General features: G+C 40.4%; 1 protein-coding gene across 33 annotated transcripts in view; it reads left to right on the top strand.

Moving 5' to 3' along the window:
- LOC102160855 (uncharacterized) overlaps nucleotides 1–22612 on the top strand; it is a 393443-nt gene that overhangs the window by 94520 nt on the left and 276311 nt on the right. For 20 of the 33 annotated variants that reach the window (XR_014814892.1, XR_014814905.1, XR_014814891.1 and 17 more), the window contains 2 exons: nucleotides 859–985; nucleotides 6697–8374. The exons of 2 other annotated variants lie outside the window; for them this stretch is intronic. The gene's annotated coding sequence lies outside the window, so the exon portion shown is untranslated. Of the gene's footprint in view, nucleotides 1–858; nucleotides 986–1272; nucleotides 1641–6696; nucleotides 8375–22612 lie in introns of those variants that run through there. 11 more of the 33 variants (XR_014814897.1, XR_014814910.1, XR_014814902.1 and 8 more) reach the window with 4 other exon arrangements.

Raw genomic sequence — 22612 nt, forward strand, 5'->3', positions numbered from 1 at the left:
AATGCGCCTGAGTCAGACTCCGGAGGAGGACCCTACTGGCCTAAACTGCAGATGAGACCAGATGAGCAACTGTGACCACAGGGGTAGTCCAACAGCAGGCTGCGAAGAGATGCAACTTGAGAAGGGAGAGAGGGAGTTGTTGTTTTTTTTCCTGAGTCATGTTTCGTTTTGTAACAGCAGGATTTCCAACTGGCATAAAGACAGTCGGGAATTAAGAGAGAGAACACACAGCCTAAGTGTGTCATGAGAACAGGATGTCGAGACAAGTTTGCTGGCAGTTAGAAACAGCTTGGCTGGCCACACTAAGGAGGGACATGGGGTACAGGAAAGAATAAATTCCCAAACTCTTTTTGGCCCATGGTGTACCTCATCCAAGTTCTGTTTCATGTTTGCGCCAAATGAACAAATGCTTTCGTGGTGTGATTTTGAGGCTTTCTCTTAAATTCCTCTTTCTGACTGTGTGCGTGGGAAATGTCTAAAATCTTCCAAGTAAAGACCGATCTCCTTCTTCCATCCACATAGTGAATAATGGTATTCAAATCCAAACCCAGGGGTAAGTGACTGATCTCAGCCCTCCTGCTAGCAGGCTGGATGTAGGCAGAGGCAAGAGAAGCCCTAATACAAGAAGAAATCAGGAACCTAAGGGGGCTTTGCAGTAGGATGCCAGAAGCCTGGGTTCAGAGGTCTGAAGTACTAAGACATCTGGCCGCTGACGTCACGCCCAAAGAGGGTCACAGCATCTTTTCTCTGAAGGGCTCTCTCAACTCTGCTGCCTGGGAAAGTCAAACCTCTGGTCAGATCTGAGGGGGTTGAACAACCTCATATAATTCCTACGTTTCTTTCCATTTGCACATTTAGATTCCATGGACCAGGAGGACTGAAAAGGTTTGGAGCTTTCCTAGACAATTTAGAGGCACCTACAAAAGTAAGCTTTCCACAATAGGATAACAAAGGATTTCGATGGAACCAGCAAAGAAAGGCAGAGGTAAAAATCACAGGAATTCTTTTTTTTTTTTCAGTAAGGATTGTTCTGAGTTTCAAAGGGATGTGCTATGCACTACATTCACGTATGGGATTTGGGAGGGTGGTGGTGTCTTGGTGTCTTGATTTCCTTTAACCCAAGGGAGAATTCTTTTTTAGGCAAAAAGCCCCAAAGCACAGGAAATATAATGAGGTGGCAGTAGGTGGTGAAGATAGGGTGACAGAGAGATATTTCTGGCCCCAAAGTCTTCAGATTAGACACCAGGAAGTAACCTGTCACATGACCTCCAGGAACCTGAAGACTTGGAGGATCGCTTTTCTGAGAAGACTTGCCCAGCAAAACACCTCGCCCACAGCCTCCTCTTGCCAGCTAGTCCTAAAGGAGCTCCCTGTCAGCAGAGCCGGAGCATCTGCCTTGATCCCCTGGCCCCACGCTCCAAAGTGATTCAGAGAAGCCAGCAGTTTCTTTCAGTGCTCAGCTGGCAGCTGTCTCCTTTGATAAATACTCCTTTTGGGGGCAGGGGGGCTTTTTGTTTTTTCCTTCACCCTTAACAGATTTTCCTTTAAAAAAAAACATCGCCAATGAAATAGAATGAAGCTTACTTCATAGTTTGAACATTGGTTAAGTCCACAGGAATATAAAATACCATTTCTCTTGCCTTTTGTCTCTTTCTTTCTTTTTTTAAAAAAGTATTTGTTTAGGGTGCACTGCTATTAGCTAGGTCTTTTTCTGGGTGTGGCTGAAATTGCCTGAGGGAGGAGGTGTGGGTGGCGTATGAGAGTCAGCGGAGGAGTCCTGCACTGATGAGCAAGTAAAACGTGTGTGTGTGTGTGTGAGAGAGAGAGAGAGAGAGAGAGAAACACTGACTTAGGAAATATTATTATATTTCCAGTTGTTCAAAGCAGAGCTGATGATTCCTTGAACAATTTTAAAATTTACTTTTTACCCTCTATTTGAAATTTCGCTGGAACAAGGGCTTTGGGTCCAGTTCCTGCATTGCCTCAAAGGGTCCTTGTTGTGAAATGCTAAGGGCTGGACAGACTAGAAATCCTGATTCCTTCCCCTTGCTCTCCTCCTCCCATTGCCTTTTTTCTAACATATTCTAGGGTGAAAGCTTAGAAAATCATCCTAACTTCTAGAAGACACTAGCCGGCAAAATATACCTCTTTACTTCTCTGGATTAAAAGAAAATTCTGAGATCTTTCTCTATGTCAAAATGATACCTATATTTCAGAACCCAGATAACATACTTCCCTCATCATGAAGGATCCTCTAATTCTTCCAAATCAAAAAAAAAATTTTTTTTAATTAAAAAAGTGGTTTTGGCCATGCCGGAGCCCTGATGAAATTCCCAGGCCAGGGATCAAACCTGCATTGAAATATGTAGATACATACACTCTCTCCTAAACTTCTAAAGAGTATGTAAGAATAGATAGTCATGCTCTGTTCATCTGTGATGGGAATTTAGTGACTGTCAGGTGCTGGGTTCAACACCTTACATGGATTAACATTGTAGGTAAATGCACCTTTTATCTACATTCTGCATTTGAGCAAAGAGGTTAGATGACCTGCTCAAGGCACTGGTAAATGGTATAGCCACTTATTTGATAAAGATAGTACTCTAATTTTTGCTGATTTTTTACTATGTTTTATTTACCTTTTTGCTTGCAACAATTATTAGTATTTGTAAAAAGATTAACATTTTACCCATTCATCAGCTCATTAATGTCTGTGATGTTATTATTTCCCTATTTTATCAGTGAGTTTGACTCCCCACATAGGAGGTATATGGCAGAGCCAGTATTAGGCCAGGTTATTTGATTATAGGTTTTGCCTGGCCTCATTCAAGGTCAGCTTGGTGTTTTCAGTGCCTTTGTAGGGCCAGAACTTTCCCTTAACTATGCTACCCAAAGGTCTAAGTTATGGTAAGGGCAAGGGCAGGGCCCATCATGGCCCAGGCTTAATCTAAGAGCTGCCTTAAGGAAGCAACATTCAGATCTTTCTCAAGTCGTAGAGGCGGCCATCTGTATCCATGAGTTTTGTACCTCTAGATAAGGAGAGCTGACTGTATTCATTGTACCATGCTATTTTATTTTATTTTATTTTATCTTATTTTTGTCTTTTTAGGGCCATACCTGTGGCATATGGAGGTTCCCAGGCTAGGGGCTGAATCAGAGCTGAAGCCTCTGGCCCACACCACAGTCACAGCAATGCTGGATCTGGGCCACATCTGTAACCTACATCACAGCTCACGGCAATGCCAGATCCCCAACCCACTGAGCAAGGCTAGGGATCGAATCCACGTCTTCATGGGCACTAGTCAGGTTCATTAACTGCTGAGTCACAATGGGACTTCCTGTACTATGCTATTTTATATAAGGGACTTGAGCATCCATGGGTTTTTGTGTCAGTAGGGTCCTACAACTAATCCCCCCACCCCAGGATACAGAGGGATGTCCTCTTTACTCCTAACAGAACTGCTGGGTTGCCCTTTATATTGGGCCATTGTTGGGGGGGGGGGGGTCATAGGATATGAGGAGCCAGGTCAGTATGACCAGTGACTTTATATGACCAGATCAATATATCCAATGGCTTTTACCAGCCCAAGTCTTGGTATTGGTTCACAGAATGGTTCTTGCTCTTCTCAGAAAATGGGAATGAAGGTCCAGTTCCATTGGTCCAGCACATACTAAAAGAACCTAAATTGGGGTAATGAGTCACTTAACTGAACCCCTGCAATAGTTAAAGGACATGTTATAGTTAATTTACCCTTTTAGTGAGTAAATAATGGGCACTTACTCTCTACCAAATTCTATGTGCATGCTAGAGCCTAGCGGTAGGACAACAAACAAGGATTTTTCCACACTTTTAAGGATTTTGTCAACCTGAATAAAGAGGTAAAGTGGACCAAGCTCAAATTACCAGAAATTGAGTTTATTAAGAAATAGCACAGGAATTGCAATTTGGGACACCCATGCCGTAGCCAGTTATAGGTGAGTCCTTTGAGGGCATATACAGAAATTAGTCTCAGTTCTTAAGTTTGGTTCTTCTGAGGACACACGCATGAGATTCTCTATTTCATATCATCTGGTTCCATTTCTGGTTGAAATCTTTCACAGTTTCATAATCATGTGAGAGGGAGACCAGAAAGGAAGTTGTTGTGCAATGCGATGGTCCCTCACAATGACCAAGGCTGTGCAACCAAGGATCATTTATACTGTAGGGAGAGAGATGGATGAAGATGGCAATGGTGATGGAGAGGAGGCAAGCGATGGAAGGAATGAGATATGAGGGACAGGACGCCCAGTGAAAGGAAGAGCGTGCACGGAGGGTAGAGAGGAACTGAGCATAGCAGCTTGGAGAGGCTGTGATGGGCATCTGGGTACTCCCAGGAGGCTCTGGTTCAGTAGGACTGGCAGGCATCCCTCCTCCTGGAGGTCAGAGCAGCTGCTGGCCTCTGAGGGCTATATTGCTCTTCAGGGTACTCACCTGACGACATGGCATCACACGCTAAGGGGATTCCTCCAGGTCTTCGGACAAAAAAAATCCAACTCTGTTAAAAATAATTTGTGCTCAAAGTTCCTGGTACCTTGCTTCAGAAATAAATGGATAAAGAGTATTTATTATAACAAGTAGAGAAGAGTATTCTGGTTACTATGCAGTGTAAGAAACTGCCCCAAAGGTTATGGCTTAAAATGACCATTATTTTGTTGATAGATTGTGTAGGTCAGGAGCTGATACGGGAGCGAGGAAGCCTGTCACACATCTGCGGCCTAAGGCTATCTCCTGTTGAGGGTAGCATCTGCCTGGCGGTGGATCAGTTGGTCTGTGCAGTGTGTGTGGAGCGAGCCAGGGGGCAGTACGGGTCTTCTTGGAGGCAGACTTTATCCTCTGGTTGCCTTGCTCCAGCCCATTCAACTGGGCCTTGAAGGGTTTTCCAGTTACAGGACTCCTGCTTAGTACCAAGTGGCTTGTCTGGGCCTTTACTCTTACTCTAAACAAGATTTTATGAGTGGACTTTTGTGAATGGACTGATCTCCTGAGGCCACAGCGGCCCCTCTTGACTACTTTTCTCTCCTGCTTAGCTTTAGCCTCCTTCCTTCAGCTCAAAACTAAGCCTGAGTTGAAAGGCCCTGACTTATTCACTGGAACTAGAGTCTGTACCCCTGATAGATTCCTGAGAGTTCTCAAACTTCTCAGTTTTTTGTTTGTTTGTTTCCTCTTCCTTCACCGCAACATAATTTGAAGAAGCCTATCAAGGGAGTAGAAACATGGCTTGGATTTTTTTTTTTTTTTTTTTTTTTACTTAAGGAATTCTCTTGTGATGCAGTGGGTTAAGGATCTAGCATTGTCACTGCTATAGCTCGGTTCACTGATGTAGAGATGGTTCAGTCCCTAGCCCTTCCTAGTACTTCCACATGCCGCAGGCACAACCAAAAAATAAAATAAAATAAATTTTGCTTTAAAATGATTTATTTATTCTTTTGAATGTGCAATGCGTTCACATAGGTCAAAATTCCAAGATGAAAGTATACAAATAGGACCCTTTCCACATTTATGTGCCTCATAAATCTCTCCAGTTTTTCTAGTATAGGATCTCAAAAGAGTCACTGAATTGTAACTGCCAAGTTCTTTTTTTTTTTTTTTTTTTTTGTTAGGCCGCACTTGTGGCATTTAGAAGTTCCCAGGGTAGGGGTCCAATCAGAGCTGCAGCTGCCAGCCTATGCCACAGCCACAGCAACAGAGGATCTGAACCAGGTCTTCGACCTGCACCACAGCTCACGGCAACACCGGATCCTTAACCCACTGAGCAAGGCCAGGGATCGAGCCCAAGTCCTCATGGATAGTTGGGTTCATTACTGCTGAGCCACAACGGGAAATCCCAACTGTCAAGTTCTCAGCCAAGTACACTTAGCACATGAGATGGATTTACTGTGAAGATAACGAACTTTAAATGTCAGGGCCTTTCCCTTGCTGGACCCTGTCTTATCCTTTTCAAGCTGCTGTGACAAACTATCACAGATGGGTAGGTAATAAACAACAGAAATTTACTTCTCTTAGTTCTGAATGCCAAAAAAGTCTGAGATCAGGGTGCCAGTAGGTTTGATGTCTGTTAAGAGTCTGCTTTCTATTTCATAGCTGTCTTTTTACTCTTCTCACCTGGTGGCAGGAGTGAGGGAGCACTCTGGGGTCTTTTTTTTTTTTTTTTTTTGTCTTTTTAGGGCCACACCCACGGCATATGGATGTTCCCAGGCTAGAGGTGGAATCGGAGCTACAGCTGCCGGCATTCACCACAGCCACAGCAACACGGCATCCAAGCTGCATCTGCAACTACACCACAGCTCACGGCAACACCAGATCCTTTACCCACTGAGTGAGGCCAGGGATCGAACCTGAGTCCTCATGGATGCTAGTCGGGTTCGTTAACCACTGAACCATGATGGGTCTTTTTTATAAAGGTAATCTAACCCCATTCATGTGGGCTCCACCCTAATGATCTAATCACACCCCAAAGGCCCCCCCCCCCACACACTAATACTACTCTAAGTTAGGATTTAACGTAAGTTTTGAGGAGACATAACCATCAGTCTATATCAGGCCCCTTCTGGGTCATCTTCCAGGAGCATTATCAATACATTGATATGCCTTGTAAAATTCTCAGTCATGATACATTTTGACCACATCAATTAATCTATTGCCTCTTTTCACTCCAGAACCTGCTCTATATATAGCACCAGGAATTGGACATCCATATGGCAGCAGCAGCGGTGGTGGCAGTGGCGGCGGCGGCGGCAGCAGTGGCGGTGGTGGCACAGGGGGGTGTATTATAGCAAGGAGAGATAGTTTATTACTAAGATATTATGTTATTTTTTGGGATTTTGTGATGTTTGTGGTCTCTGCCAGCTCCCTTTATTTTTATTTTATTTTATTTTATTTATTTTTGGTCTTTTTTGCTATTTCTTGGGCCGCTCCTGCGGCATATGGAGGTTCCCAGGCTAGGGGTCGAATTGGAGCTGTAGCCACCGGCCTACGCCAGAGCCACAGAAACGCAGGATCCGAGCCGCGTCTGCAACCTACACCACAGCTCATGGCAACGCCGGATCGTTAACCCACTGAGCAAGGGCAGGGACCGAACACGCAACCTCATGGTTCCTAGTCGGATTCGTTAAGCACTGCACCACGACAGGAACTCCATATTTTTATTTTATTTTATTTTATTTGGCTTTTTAGGGCCTGCAGGTATGGCATATGGAGGTTCCAGGCTAGGGGTTGAATCAGAGCTACAGCTGCCAGCCTACACCACAGCCACAGCAACTCCAGATCCAAGCCGTGTCTGCGACCCACACCACAACTCACAGCAATGCTGGATCGTTAACCCACTAAGCAAGGCCAGGGATTGAACCCACATCCTCATGGATCCTAGTCGGGTTCATTACTGCTGAGCCACAACGGGAACTCCCTCTGCCAGCACTTTTGCATTTATGCTTTTCCTCATTTCTTTTGCCATTTTCTAAACACTTGGTTACATTTTTTATTTGCTGTTTTGAGTTATTTTTCTTAGGTGCCCCAAATTATAAGCACTTTGATCCCACAAAATATTGATCCTCTCCTATATAATAGCCCAACGCGTGTCTCACTGCTTTGCTTTACTTGTGGTATGCCCATCTATCCAGCATGAATGACCCAAACGTTAGAAGGATGGGCCGTGTTTCTCACTATACAGTCTTGGCACTTTTCGTGGCCCTTGTCCAAGTCACCAGATCACACTCTTCGTCATTACTGTTAATAGCAACAGATTAAAATGTGACCATTAAAAGCCATCTTGGCTCTGCTTCTGCCTGAGTTAATGAGTTGAGAGAGGAGAAGTTTGAAGAGGAGAACTCTAAAGCAGGCGCTGGAGACAGCGTCTCCTTTTCTACCCTTTCTCCAAAAACTTTACTGGTTTTATTTCCCATTTGCTCAGCCAAGTGTGCTGTCTCTCCTTGACCTTGAGAGGTGACTGTTAGACATGCGCAAGAGAAGAACATGAAAGCCTCCAGATAAACTTGACACTGACACAACACACAGGGTCCAAGTCATTTGTTTTCTTTGACAGGACTGTGCCAGGCTGAATGGAAGGAGAAAAGACCATCAGTAAAGCAAATGGCTCAAATGGAGTTATAAATCAACTCTGTACTCTTCAGGATTTATTCAGCTCAAGATACGTCCAATTCCAGGCCCTGATGGCTTTTTCTTTTTGCTTGCATCGAGAAATAACAGTTAATATAGTTAACTTTCCCAAGGCAGAAGAATATTATTAAAAAAGAAGACAATGTTATTGATTTCTCAAGACACCATCAGATATTTTAAGATTTGGATTTGATAAAACATAATATGATTTCTTTTATGGGAGTTCTGTTGTTTTCCCAGTCTTTATTACCCTGTGTGTTTCATATTTCAAAATGAGACTATCCTACTAATATCAACTGATTGGATCCTGATCTAAGTTACAAAAAGCCATAGTCTTTATAGCCACATTGTCACTTTCCCCCAGTTACCTCTTTCTGTAAGCAGATAGGGTAGGAGGTCTCTAGAGAAAGAGAACCAGGCATGGCTTTCCTGACGTAAGAGAAGCCATTTTTGGCCTAAGCCATCTTGTGATCTCAGTCGGGCCACAATGCTTGCCCTGGAACGGTAATTAATGATCTTATGGGGACAAAAGAATACAGAAACAAAGGACTTATCAGGCAAGAGAAGTAACAAGAACAAAGATATTGTTATCAGCTAAAAAGACTCCCGGTTCTCTTTCAAAGGTGAAGACTAGGCTAAAGCATTGTCTTGGGCCATTTTGCAGACTTTAAATCCCCTCTCATCCACTAGATCATCCAGAATCTAATGGATGATGACCCTGACCTTTTCTGATGCTGCTCGTGACTTAAATCATGACTCAAATCTTAAAGCTTGGACTCTGCCTACACCCAAGCTCCTTCATGAATATGCATGTACCCATAGCTTAATATTTCCCAAATTTTGCTGTTCAAGGAGGCACTGCTTTGGGGAGGATCCCCAATGTTCTTGCTGGCTGCACATGATAAATCCTTCCTTCTCCCACACTTTGACTTGGTTGCAATTTTGGGCTCAACGCCTACCAAGAGGCCAACCTGGTTTTTGGGTAACATTTCTACATGAATAAGCCTACTTTATACTTACTTATATTCTTCTGTATACACAGTATTTATTATATATACACAGTATAATGTGATATGTTGTATAAGAGAAAAGATTGGAGTAGCAAGGATACCTAGGCTGGTTTGGGAGAGGGTGGAAAAAAAAAAAACGTAGAAAAATCACCTGAGACAGACCTTAAAGCTTTTTTAAAAAGGACCATGTCTGTTTTGTTCTTCTCTCTCTACCCGGCACACAGGAATTGCGCTGGTGTGGTTAACAGATGTGTGGGGCAGGGGGGACAGGGAATTGTTTCAGGTAGAAATAAACATCTTCAAAGGAGGAGGAAGGCAGAGATTAACATGTACTTTTTACTGAGGCCCTTAAAATGTGCTAGAAATGCTATATGGGTGTGACTGAAGATAAATTTGAGTAGCAGTAATTAGTTGGGAAGTACATCCACACCCAGCAGCTTCAGTTCTCAATTATATTCAAAAAGAGGTCATTTACTTGGAAAGAGCCAGGTAGTTGGCAACATAATTGGGCTACAGCTGAAGCCCTCAAATCTCTAAACTACAATTTGTATGAGGAAATACATTCCCTTTGTTATTTAAGCCAGTTTCTGTTATTTGCAACTGAAAGCAGCTGAGCTTTATGTCAGATAACATAAAGCAGAAAAAGTGACAGGTTCTCTGAGCTCTGCTCTAATGTGGTCTAACGAATAGCAGCCATAGAAGCACCACCTAGGAATTTGTTCGAAAAGCAAAAATTCTTGGGCCCCAACCCAGACCTACTGAATCTCGAGGGCACAACCCAAGGATCTTTAACAAGCGTTTCAGGTGACTTTTCCACATATTGAAATTGGAACTCCGCTGCAGTCCCAAGAGACTTCTTATCTGCATTTCTAACAAGCCACAGGTATTGCTGATGAGGTTGGAAGGCAGACCAGCTTTTAAATAGCACTTCTGTAAAACAGTCTCTTTCCTGACTGGACGTTGAGGTGAACGTCTCAGAGCTATGAGGGATGCATGCTAAGTTTTTCTCCTCATGAGAGGTAAGCCCTAACCAACTGTGAATTAATTCAAGTTCATTTCTTTCCCAAAGAAGAGGTAAAGCAGCTGGGAGACTATTTCTTTTCTGTAGCAGCAGCTCAGTGATAAAAGTGTATCCTATAGGCTCTTTGGCTATGAGCAACCCTGTAGGTCTCTAATGATTTTAAGTAAGGAAAGGATACTTAGTGGATGAGATTCCTCGGAGTTTACAGGTGGAAGAATCAGTGCAGCTTGTAGCCATAGCAATTTGTGAACTTACTCTCTTGAGTGCTGCCAGTGGATGAATCAGTTATAACTTTCTTGTGCTCATATGTGTGCATAAGTGTGTCATTCCCAGTAGAAAAAGACCATGATCACCCATATGTTGAGGAGAGCAGGGAATTCATGAATGGCAAACTTCTAAGAATCACCTGGATGGCACAGGTGAGATATTCTTCCAAAGAAAGTGTTGCTGGGCACACAAGAACACAGATGTCTGCAATAATGCTTCTACTAAGTGAGGAAAAAGAGGAATGTATGGAATTAAACATTATATCAGGAAGTCAAAAGCCGAGTTATGAGTGTACACCAACAATGCTGCCTGCTGCATTAGTAAACAAAGGATGTTGTGGCTCTCAAACCATCAGCCACTGCAGCTGCCCCAAGTGTGCACCCTGAGGGGATTCAGGATGGAGTGAAACAGGATACTGGCTCTAGAGAGTTAGGATGCACATCAAAGGAATGCCTTCAGTGAGTCCAGATTCTTGTATCTTCCCATACATGGAAAAGGGCTAAATTCATTAACTTGAGATGTCTCATTTTCTTTAATTAGCAATAACCTTTTGGCATTCAATGACTCGGGGGTTTTTGGTTTATTTGAATGCCTATATATCTTGGCTCATCTCTTATCTCTTCAGAGCAGTCCCCTCAGAACTGAGAGGCTGTCTTCTAAACTTAAGTCCTCAGCAAGGCCACTGAATAAAGCATAGTTAGGTTTTGCATTTTGCTTCAGTTGACATGAGAATGAAGTTTGAGGAATTATGACACTCATCTAATAGGACGCATATATTGAATAAGCAACAAAAATTCGTAAAGACCATGTGATAGTTACTGTGTACTCATGGCAGGTGTGAGGCTTGTTTTACATAGACCAGAGTTTCACAATATCCATACAATTTATATTTATTCTCTGTGCAGTGCAAAGTGTTTAGCAACAGCCTTGACTTCTACTCACTAGACACTAGTAGCTTCTCTCTCTTGGGTCATGACAGCCACACATATCTCTTCCAGACATTGCCAGATGTCCCCTGGGTCAAAACTGCACTTGGTTTAGCATCACTTATTTAGAGATTTCAGATCTTTTGGAAAAGACATGATCCAGTAAGGCTGATTTTTCAAGCATTATTGGTAAAAAGAAAACTTGACAGTGATCACAGGAGGCAGGGGTAAGTTGGCATGGCTATTGGTAACTTTCTAGGGACTCATTAAATGCAGATGATTTGCATTCATCCTGTAAATATCTTTACCATTTAGGAAGTGTCGTGTTTTTCCAAAACATGTATTTAATAAGAGGAGGATAGCTTTAGCAAGATGGCTGACCACTTCTCACTCGTACTGACTTATATCAAGATTAAAGACATTTGAAAATAGAATTCTTTCTGAAGTGTTGGGTAGGAAATTAAAGGAAGTAAAGGGACTGACAGATCCTAGGTGGTATTTTCAACATATTTTTCTACCCATAAGATTTTAGAGGAGAGAACTTGTCTTGGAGTGGAACATTTGGCTACACAGATGGTATTGGCAATCATTTGGATTTCTGGACAATAGCTTGAGATACTAGAATAATGGGCTCTTGGATAATGTAGTCTGTTTCACCAAAGGAGGAACATTTGTCTGGAATAGTACTTCTCAAAGGGTAGTCTGCATCAGAATTATTGCCTAGAATATCGACTCCCAGGCCCTACCATAACCCCACTGAGCCCATTAGGAAAAGGGGGATGGAAGTCATTGAATTTGCAACACTAAATTCATTCTACAGGTGCTTCTTAATGTACTGTGAACTTGGAGAATTTATGGTCGACTCAGTAGTTTATCTGTCAATTAAACGACACCAGATCAGGGAGAGAATGAGTGAAAATACACTGAGGTAAAGAGAAGAAAGGAAAATATATCAAATAGCTTCTAATTCTTTAAAAAGTAAAAGTAATAAAGAGGATAGTAATGTATACCTACGTATTAAGTCATAAAATTGGGATTATTACCTCAGGTATTTATAATCTTAAAAGGATTATGAGACTTTCTGGATTGAAATTGGAGATTAGAATATGGTGATTTAGGAGTTCCCGTCGTAGCGCAGTGGTTAACGAATCTGACTAGGAACCATGAGGTTGCGGGTTCGGTCCCTGCCCTTGCTCCGTGGGTTAAGGATCCGGCGTTGCCGTGAGCTGTGGTGTAGGTTGCAGACGCGGCTCGGATCCCGCGTTGCTGTGGCTCTGGTGTAGGCCGGTGGCTACAGCTCCGATTCAACCCCTAGCCTGGGAATCTCCATATGCCATGGGAGCGGCCCAAGAAATAGCAACAACAACAACAACAACAAAAAGACAAAAGACAAAAAAAAAAAAAAAAAAAAAAAAGAATATGGTGATTTAAGTGTGAGCCTTATTTATTTATTTTTTGGCCACACTTGTGGCATGTAGAAACTCATGGGCCAGGGATCAAACCCAAGCCACAGCAGCAATAATGGCGGATTGCTAACCTACAAGGCCGTTAGGAAACTCCTTTTTTTTTTTTTTTTCTTTTTAAATGCATCTTTTAAGATGGGATTTTGGGTTCTGTATGTCAAGAGTGTATACACTGTGGCATCCCATTGTGACTCAGCAGGAATGAACCCGACTGGTACCCGTGGGAACTTGGGTTTGATCCCTGGCCTTACTCAGTGGGTTAAGGATCAGGCATTGCCCTGAGCTGTGGCATAGGTCACAGATGTGACTTGGATCTGGCATTGCTGTGGCCGTGGCGTAGACTGGCAGCTGCAGCTCTGATTCGACCCCTAGCCTGGGAACCTCCATATGCCACAGGTGTGGCCCTAAAAAGACAAAAAAAAAAAAAAAAGAATTAAGAGTGTATACACTGTGGAAATTAGCATATTAGATTTTAAGGGTCATTTTCATGAGGATAGTGGGAGAGAAATAGAGGTGGTATGGCAGTGGGTGTCCACTATAAACATCAGGAACTTGCTATAGAAATGAATAACAGCACCTCCCGAACAAGAAAGGACATAAAGCCAACTGGTAACATCTGTCACAACACTCCTTTGGCTTAAAGAAGAGTTCCTGATAAATTCTTTACTGTCTTTTAAATAATTTCATTCCTGAAAAGAAGATAAAGTATCTAGGGGCACTGATTTGGGGGGCCTCAACAGATAAGGAAGGAAAGACGTTGACCTTTGAGTAGAAGCTGCCATGTCTGTTAGTTGATCTTATAGCCAGAGGAAGATCCAGTATAGCCTAAAGTTTGCTTTAGGAAGTAGGTTTCAAGAAGTTCAGAGAAAAAAATATTCATGACACAGCATGATGAAACATTTGGAAGGGAAGTCTGCTAGAGATACTGCAAAACTCTTCAAAACAATTCACACGGTACACTTGCAAGTAGCCTCAATGAAGAACAAAAGAACATAATTTTAAAAATCAATGATACTGTATAGAGTGCTGAAATGACTGGATTTTTTCTAAGTAGTATGTGTGTGGCAGAATAATTTATCAAACTATTAATTTGTTCACTATTTTTCCTTTTTCCATTAAAAAAAAAATGGTGAAGTTAATTCACTTCCTCCTTCCTTAAATTTTTCAAAATTGGGAGACAGAAACTATGGTTTCTTCTTTGGTCTCGTGGTCTGTGGTCTCCTGTCCAACTAATGACCACCCTCCAGGAAGCTTTCTAGACCACAGAAAGAATGCCTGTGTAGTGCAGCTAAAGAGCATGGGTAGCAACCACTGTCATTAACCAAGTTGGAAAAGATGCCTATATCTCAGGGAATCAACAGGATGGGATCACATGTTTCAGGTCAAGGAGCATCTAATAAGTCATCAGCATGGGCTGATAAACAAAACCCAGAGGGACATTGCTATTACTCTGGTGCCCTGCATTGGAACCTTTGCATAGATTTTGGTAGAATAAAGAACTCCGGTAAGAGATTATATTGATTTTCCCAACATGTACCAACCCTGTGACACTGGGAAACCTCTTTGTGCTTCAGCTGATTCTTCTGTAAAATCAAGATCATGCGTCTCATAAGGTAGCAGAAAGAATTAAACCAGACAACGTAAATATAGAGGCGACACAGTGTCAGAGATGTAATTGGAACTGGGTTAATAATGCATTCTCCTTTTTTCCAAGTTAAAAAATTCTTGAGATTTATGGCTGGGCTGATAACAAGAGGACTGTTTGGAAGCCAACAAAAAACAGCTTAGTCCATGGAGGTCCCTTTCTCCACCAGTGAAGGACGCTGGAGATACATTTTATTTATTTATTTATTTTTGTCTTTTTTCTAGGGCCGCTCCTGCGGCATATGGAGGTTCCCAGGCTAGGGGTCCAACCAGAGCTGTCGCTGAGCCACAGCAACGCGGGATCCAAGCCACGTCTGCAACCTACACCACAGCTCACGGCAACGCCGGATCGTTAACCCACTGAGCAAGGACAGGGATCGAACCTGCAACCTCACTGTTCCTAGTCAGATTCGTTAACCACTGTGCCACTACGGGAACTCCTGGAGATACATTTTCTTAAAAAATTAACAGAGAACCTGTGGATTTGGGGACACTTAGCAAAGAGGTGAATCTCCTTACTTAAAATAGAATGATGAAGATAAAGTCTATAAAAAAGGTGAGATTTCCCATCCTAATCTTCCATGTCCATCTAGCTTCAAAATGTCTGTAGCTGGCTTATATATCCCTGATAGAAGCCTGAAGGATTCTTCTCCAGAGGAAAAAGCATAACTGACACAGAAAAAAGAACTACATATATTGAAATTTGAAGAAGTCAAATATAAAGACTGAAATACTTTCCAGTTAGTTTAGAGTGATAGATTTTAGTCAAGAAGCCCTGAATATATACATAGTACTTCCAAAATAAAAGACAAATCAAAACAACAACAAAAAAATCAAAAAGAAAAGAGATCCTTAGAAGAAGCAGAGACAACATTAAGAGTAGAAGAAAACTTATAAGTGATTAAAATTAATATAGAAATAAGGAAAGATACTTTATCCATGAGAAGTGATCAGGCAGCTTTAAAAAGGAACAATTGGAAAGTAAGAAAGAGTTCCCGAAATTAAGATATAAAATCCAAAAATGAAAAATGTTTGGCATAAAGTCAATAAAATCACTCACAAGAAAGGCAGAGATAAAAATAGAAGAAATAAAATTTGTCAACCCAGAAGGTGTTCTCTAAACAATGGAAATTCTGTGGAAAAGAACAGGGAATAAAAAAAAGGAAATTATCAAAGAATATAAGGAAATTTCTAAGGACAGGAAATTTCTAATTGCAACGGCTCACTGAGAATTCACTAAAGTGAATTGTGAATTTGCAGAATTCACTAAACAAATTGTGAATTTGCAACCACAAGTGATAAAATGTTAATTTAAAATAGATCCAGACAGTAAAAATATAATCCGTACAGGAAACTTCTGCAAGAAGTGCACACCAAAACAAGGATTTCCAAGACCTCAACTGTGCAGCAGGACCTATTCAGAACAGTCTCCAGAGTGGAATGTAAGACAGAAAATCTTAGAAAAGACTCCAAAGAGGAAATGGAAAAAAATTGGAATTGATTATCTGATAGGTTTTCCATGTGTAATATTGTCAAAAGGGTCAAAAGAAGGCTTGGCCATAGATTCACATCAGCACGTGAAAAAAAAAAAGAGGCAAGTTTTTACTTCTGTAAAACTAAGAATTTGTATAAGAAAAGAAATGTAATGATAATAGACCGCTTGGTGGAAGAGTGAATAATTTTTATATTATCATAACAATGAAAACACTTTATGCAAGTTTACCCAATAATAGTGATAATCACTATAATTGGGACAATGTGGAATGAAGGGGAAGGGAGAATGAAAGAAAGCTGAAATTTTCATTTTCCATAAAAGGAAGTAGGTTGAAAATGTTTAAATACGATGACATAAAAGATAATAGTAAATGTGTATCTTACAACTTTTTTTTTGCTTTGGAATGATAAATTCACAAAAAGTTGTCCCAAAATATCCAGAGAAGCCTCATGTACCCTTCATCCAGTTTTGTAAGTAATTGCCTTAGTCTCTCCAGAGCAGCTGTACCAGTTTACATGTTTACATCATTACATGTTTGCCAGTTTACATCATTGCATGTATGATCCAGGTTTTTTGCATCCTAGTCAGCATTTGTTGTTACCACTCTTTTTTCAGTCATTCTGTGGCGGTGTTTTGTTGTGGCTTCAATTTGCCTTCTTTTAATGGCTAAAGATGTGGAACTTCCTTGCATATGTTTTTTTGCCATCTCTATATGCTCTTCAGGGAAATGTCTATTCATGTCTATTGCCCATTTTCTAATCGGATTGCATATATATTTTTTCCTGGTGAGTTTTGAGAGTTCTTTATGTATCCCAGCTATCAGTCCTTTGTGGTTTATAAATATTTTCTTTCAGCCTGTATATTATTGTCTTTTTATCCTCTTAAAAGAAGCTTTTGCAGAGAAGAGGTTTTCATTTTTAAGGAAATTTAATTGATTAATTTCCTATTCTACAGAGCATGCATTTCATGTAAAGAATAAGACTTCACATATCCTTAGGTCCTGAAGATTTTTCTTTCTTTCTTCTTTGAATTGAAAGGTTTGTACTTTCTGTTTATCTGCCTACAGCTGTCTAATTTATCTGGTGCTTTTTTTTTTTTTTCCCCCAAAAGCTATCATTCTATCTCCATTGAATTAGCTTTTGAATCTTTGTCAAAAGTCAGTGGGTCCTACTCATGTAGAGCTATTTCTTTCTTTCCTTTTTTTTTTTTTTTTTTTTTTTTTTTTTTTGTCTTTTTAGGGCCATACCCACAGCACATGGAGGTTTCCAGGCTAGGGGTCCAGTCGGAGCTGTTAGCTGCCAGGCTACACCACAGCCACAGCAATGGCGGGATCTGAGCCATGTCTGTGACCTACACCACAGCCACAGCAATGCTGAATCCTTAACTCACTGAGCAAGGCCAGGGATCAAACCCGTGTCCTCATGAATGCTTGTCAGATTTGTTTCTGCTGAGCCACCAGGGCATCTCCATGTGGGGCTACTTCTATTTCTGTTGGGTTCCTTTGAATTAAACATCTGTCCCTTTGCCTTTACCACTTTGTCTTCATTACTGTAGCTATATAATGTTTTAACCTCAAACAGAGTTATTTCTCCCACTTTATTCTTTTCCAAAATAGTTTTAGCTATTCTAGGTCCTTTAATTTTTACATACATTTTGGAATAGTATTGTCCATGCATGCCAAAAAACTGGTGGGATTCTAACAGGAATTTTGTTAAGCCTATAGGTCAGTTTGGGGAGAATTGACATCGTCACTATCTTGAGGTTCCTAATCCAGGAACATTTATTTAGGTCATCATCGATTTATTTCATTAGCATTTTATAATTTTCAGCATAGAGTTCTTATACATCCTCTGCTGGATTTATACCTAAATATTTTATTTTCTTTGAAACAGATGTATTGTGCTTTTTTAAGTTTTGATGTTCACAGCATGTTCACCGATAGTATGTAGAAATGTAATTGATTTTTTATGTGTTAATCTTGTATCCTACAACTTTGTTGAACTCGTTCATTAGTTCTAGGAGTTTTTTTTTGTACATGCCTTGGTATTTTCCATGTGGACAATCATGTCATATAATCTGCAAATAGAGGCAGTATTATTTCTCTTTTTCCAATCTGTGTGCTTCTTTCTTTTTCTTGCCTTATTGTGCAGGCTAAAATTTCTAGTAAATAAGAGTAGTGAAAGTTTATTTTAGTTATTGTGACTTTAAGTTCTGTAATTTTTGTTTCTTGTATTTCTTTTGTGATATTTCTATTTTTTAACTTGTTTCAGCAATATAATGTTCTTATATTTCATTATGGCTGCTTTAAAATGCGTCAAGTAATTTAACACCTGATTCTATCTCTGTGTCTTTTGATTGTTTTTTCTCTTTTAAGTTGAGATTTTTTTCCTATTTTTTGATATGTTGAGTGATTTTTGGTTGGGTCATCAAAATTTGGGATATTAGGCGATTCAGTATCTATTCAGAATTCTATTTAAATCTTTTATTTTACCACATAGTCACCCTCTTTAGGCTTAGCATATAGGTCCTCGTCTGGTTTTATAAGCTGTTTTCAATGACATCTTAGTTTTCCAAGCCCTTTCGTGTGATTCTGGCCTGCTTTCTTTACATGGTGCTAATTGGGTCTCTCATTTGATTTCTGCTTCTGCCACCTGGAGTGAGAGCAATGTGCTTCCTGGGCCTGATGGAGAAACTTCTTATCTGGGCCACCAGATACCAGCGAGGCTTTTTCTCAGTCCCTGCTGGTGATGCTTGAGTAGTCAGAATGTGCTACTCTGGCCTCCTTCCCTGGTTCTGTTCATGGGGCAAGTGGTTGATGCCTGGCCATTATCTTTTCCTCTAGCTAGTCTGATTTCTTGCCACATTTCAGGGTCCTGCTATGATTGTCTGCTGTAATATTTCCAGGTTTTTTAGTTGTACTTAGTGGGGAGGAGCAGGGAGAGATGAGTCTATTCCCTCATATCTGAAACTGTAAATCTTAAATTTAAAAGATTATTATTTTTTAAACATAGAGAAAAATGTTAGAAGAAATAGCAAGATAATTGAAAGCAGTTGATTTGGAGGAGCAGAATGAGAATGAGGGGAGGTATAGGATTTCTTTTTTCCCTTCTGTCTTTAACCATTATTAGGTATGAGGGGTAGGATAATGTCATCCAAAGATGTCTTGTCCCTTATCCTGGAAGCTGTGAATATGATGAAATATCACCTCTGTGAATACATCAGCTTACATGGCTAAAGAGACTTTGTAGATGTAATTGAAGTTACTTATCAATTGAACTTAAAATGGAGAGTTTATAGTGGATTATCCAGATGATCCGACATAACCACATAAACCCTTAAAAACAGAGCAGGGACAGAAGAGAAAATCAGAAAACAAAGTCAGACATGTTCTGCTGGTTTGGAGGAAAGCAAACATCCAGGTTGTAAACTGCCAGTCTAGAGACCAGCTTTTAGCATTCAAGAGTGAGATCTAGCTGATAGTTGGGTAAGAAACAGGGATCTTAGTCCTATGCTTCAAGGAATTGCATTCTGCCAACAATTGGAGTGAACTCAGAATTGGGTTCTTCGCCAGGGCCTCTGGATAATAGCCTGACTCACAGACAACTTGATTCAATCTTACGTGACCCTAAGCGGAGAAGCCATTCAAATTCACCCTGACCTTTGATCTACAGAACTCTAAAATGATAAATGGGTGTTATGTTAAGTCATTAAGTTTGTTACATTTTTTTTATGGCAGGAAAGAAAACTATGACATTAGGATAAAAATTCATTAAAAAAAGAAACATATCAACAAAATAATTATACCTGTGCAGTCCTATTACTGTACTTAACCCACTATATTATGCTTAGTTTTATTTATGTATGTATCCCATCCTAGATTATGAGTTCCTTGAAGGCAGAAACTTTGCTATCTTTCTTTTCCTAATGCTATGCATAGGGTTTATATTTAAAATTATTTATCAAAATTTGTTAAGATAATTTATTTTGATATAAAACTGAGAGTCAATATCAAAAGACTATTGAGTAACTGAGAAGTTCCATTGTGAGAACTTCTGACTAGTAACTTCAGTGGTAACGAGCCTGACTAGTATCCACGAGAATGTGGGTTCTATCCCTGGCCTCACTCAGTGGGTTAAAGGATCTGACATTGCTGTGAGCTGCAGTATAGGTCACAGATGTGGCTTGGATCAAGCGTTGCTGTCGCTGTGGTGTAGGCTGGCCGCTGTAGCACTGATTTGACTCTTAGACAGGGAACTTCCATATGCTGCAGGTGTAACCCTAAAAAGCAAAAAAAAAAAAAAAGAAAAAAAAAGAAAAAGAAAAGACTATTGAGTAACTAAATATCTCTAAGACATTATAAAACATGGGATTTATAATCCCACTGTATAAACTTTTAAAACAAGTATTAAATTATTTAAGTGGGAATAAATTTACTATCTATATAATAGAAAACAATACCAATCTAAATATTAGATATGTCTCATATCTCCAAATTATCAAAAGAATCTCTAACATTTTATCATATAAGAAAAATTGTTTCAGGAGTTCCCATCACGGCACAGTGGAAACCATCCCACTAGGAACCATGAGGTTGTGGGTTCGATCCCTGGCCTCACTCAGTGGGTTAAGAGTCTGGCATTGCTGTGTGCTGTGGTGTAAATCACAGCCGTGGCTTGGATCCCTAGTTGCTGTGGCTATGGCATAGGCTGGCAGCTGTAGCTCTCATTGGACCCCTAACCTAGGAACTTCCATATGCTGTGGGTACAGCCCTAAAAAGCAAAAAAAAAAAAAAAAAAAAAAAGGAAAGAAAACAAAAAATTGTTTCTACAAATAAATATATATATTTTTTTTGCATCAGGAAGTTCTGGGATATAGTCATAAATTTTAAAAAATGGAATAAAAGAAGAAAATCAATGTGCCTTTTCTTTTATCATGCCCATCCATCTTGGGCAAAATAATCCAGACTTTTTAAGGCTTTTCTTATACATGATGATAACAATTTCTCATTTAAGTTTAGAAATTATAATCATGAAATAATTCACAGAGACCTTTCTAAATAAAAATAGTATGTGCTTCTTATTTTCTTTAGAAAATGATATATCATAAATTTCACTTCTCAGTGGAATATTAATATGATGGTAAAGAAAATAATATTGATAATAACTAGTTTTTGTGGAATACTCACTCTATGTCAGACTGTTTTAATTTCATTTAATCCTCTCAAAAATCCTCTGTAAGGCACCGCTACACCCCCAAATGAGTGAATTGTGGTTGCCGGGTCAAAGTTTAATCTTATGCAGCGGTAAATGCTAAAAGCATTTAGAAGGAATACATTTGAAATAAAAAAGGAAACATACATCTAAGACACATTCAGAAATTCAAATAACCAAATGACCAAATCCACAGAGGGAGTTTGTTTTTGTTTTGGTTTGTTATTTTGGCTGCCCCAAGGCATATGGAGTTCCTGGGCCAGGGATCGGATCTAAGCTGCAGCTGTGGCAAGGCTGGATCCTTAACCCACTGTGCCTGGCTGGGGATCAAACCTGCAACCCAAGATGCATCTGATCCCTTTGTGCCACAGCAGGAACTCCCATAGAGGGGGTTTTGACAGGAACATACATCCCAATGTTTTTATGTTGCTAAATACAAAACTAAATTGGTCACTTTTTGCACTTTTCATAGGCTATTGCCAGATGACAGCATTAGTTACTGTAATGCTAATTTTAAAAAGGATCAACTGTGGTTACCTTGAAATATGGTCACTTAACCATTATATTTCCTTAGGGCTGTTCCATTGCAAAAGCAAATAAAATTTTTGGATTTTTTTTTCCAGTTTGATTCCTTAATGCTTAAATAAATTAGCTAATGTAGATACCTTTTTAAAAAATTATTAAGAGGAGTTCCCATTGTGGCATAGCGGAAACGAATCTAACTAGGAACCATGAGGTTTCGGGTTCCATCCCTGGCCTCACGCAGTAGGTTAAGGATCTGGCGTTGCCATGAGCTGTGGTGTGGGTCGCAGATGAAGCTTGGATCCCGAGTTGCTGTGGCTTTGGCATAGGCCGGCAGCTATAGCTCTGATTAGACCCCTACCCTGGGAACCTCCATATGCCAAGGGTGTGGCCATGGAAAAGACAAAAAGACCAAAATATGTATATATATATATATATTGAGATGATGCCAATTTCAGCGACAGTACAAAGACATGAGAACTGAGACAGAAATTCTTTTTTTTTTTTTTTTTATTTTTTTTTTTTTTTAGGGCTGTACCCACAGCACATGGAGAGTCCCAGGCTAGGGACTGAATTGAAGCTGGAGCTGCTGGCCTATGCCACAGCCCTGGCAACACCAGATCTGAGCCATGTCTGTGACCTACATCACAGCTCATGTCAAATTCCAGATCCTTAACTCACTGAGCGAGGCCAGGGATGGAACCTGTGTCCTTATGGATGCTAGTCAGATTTGTTTCCGCTGTACCACAATGGGAACTCCGGGACAATAAATTCTAATGTCTAATAATAAGAGCTACTAATTTTTTTTTTCTTTGTCTTTTAGGGCAGCACCCATGGCATATGGAGGTCCCCAGGCTAGGGGTTGAATCAGAGCTGTAGCTGTCAGCCTGTGCCATAGCTCA

The sequence above is a fragment of the Sus scrofa genome, chromosome 9, assembly GCF_054392235.1.
Source record: "Sus scrofa isolate SSC_HxYL_T2T_F1_AM1 chromosome 9, Sscrofa_HxYL_maternal_Yorkshire_Landrace_v2.0, whole genome shotgun sequence".
Lineage (NCBI taxonomy): Eukaryota > Metazoa > Chordata > Mammalia > Artiodactyla > Suidae > Sus > Sus scrofa.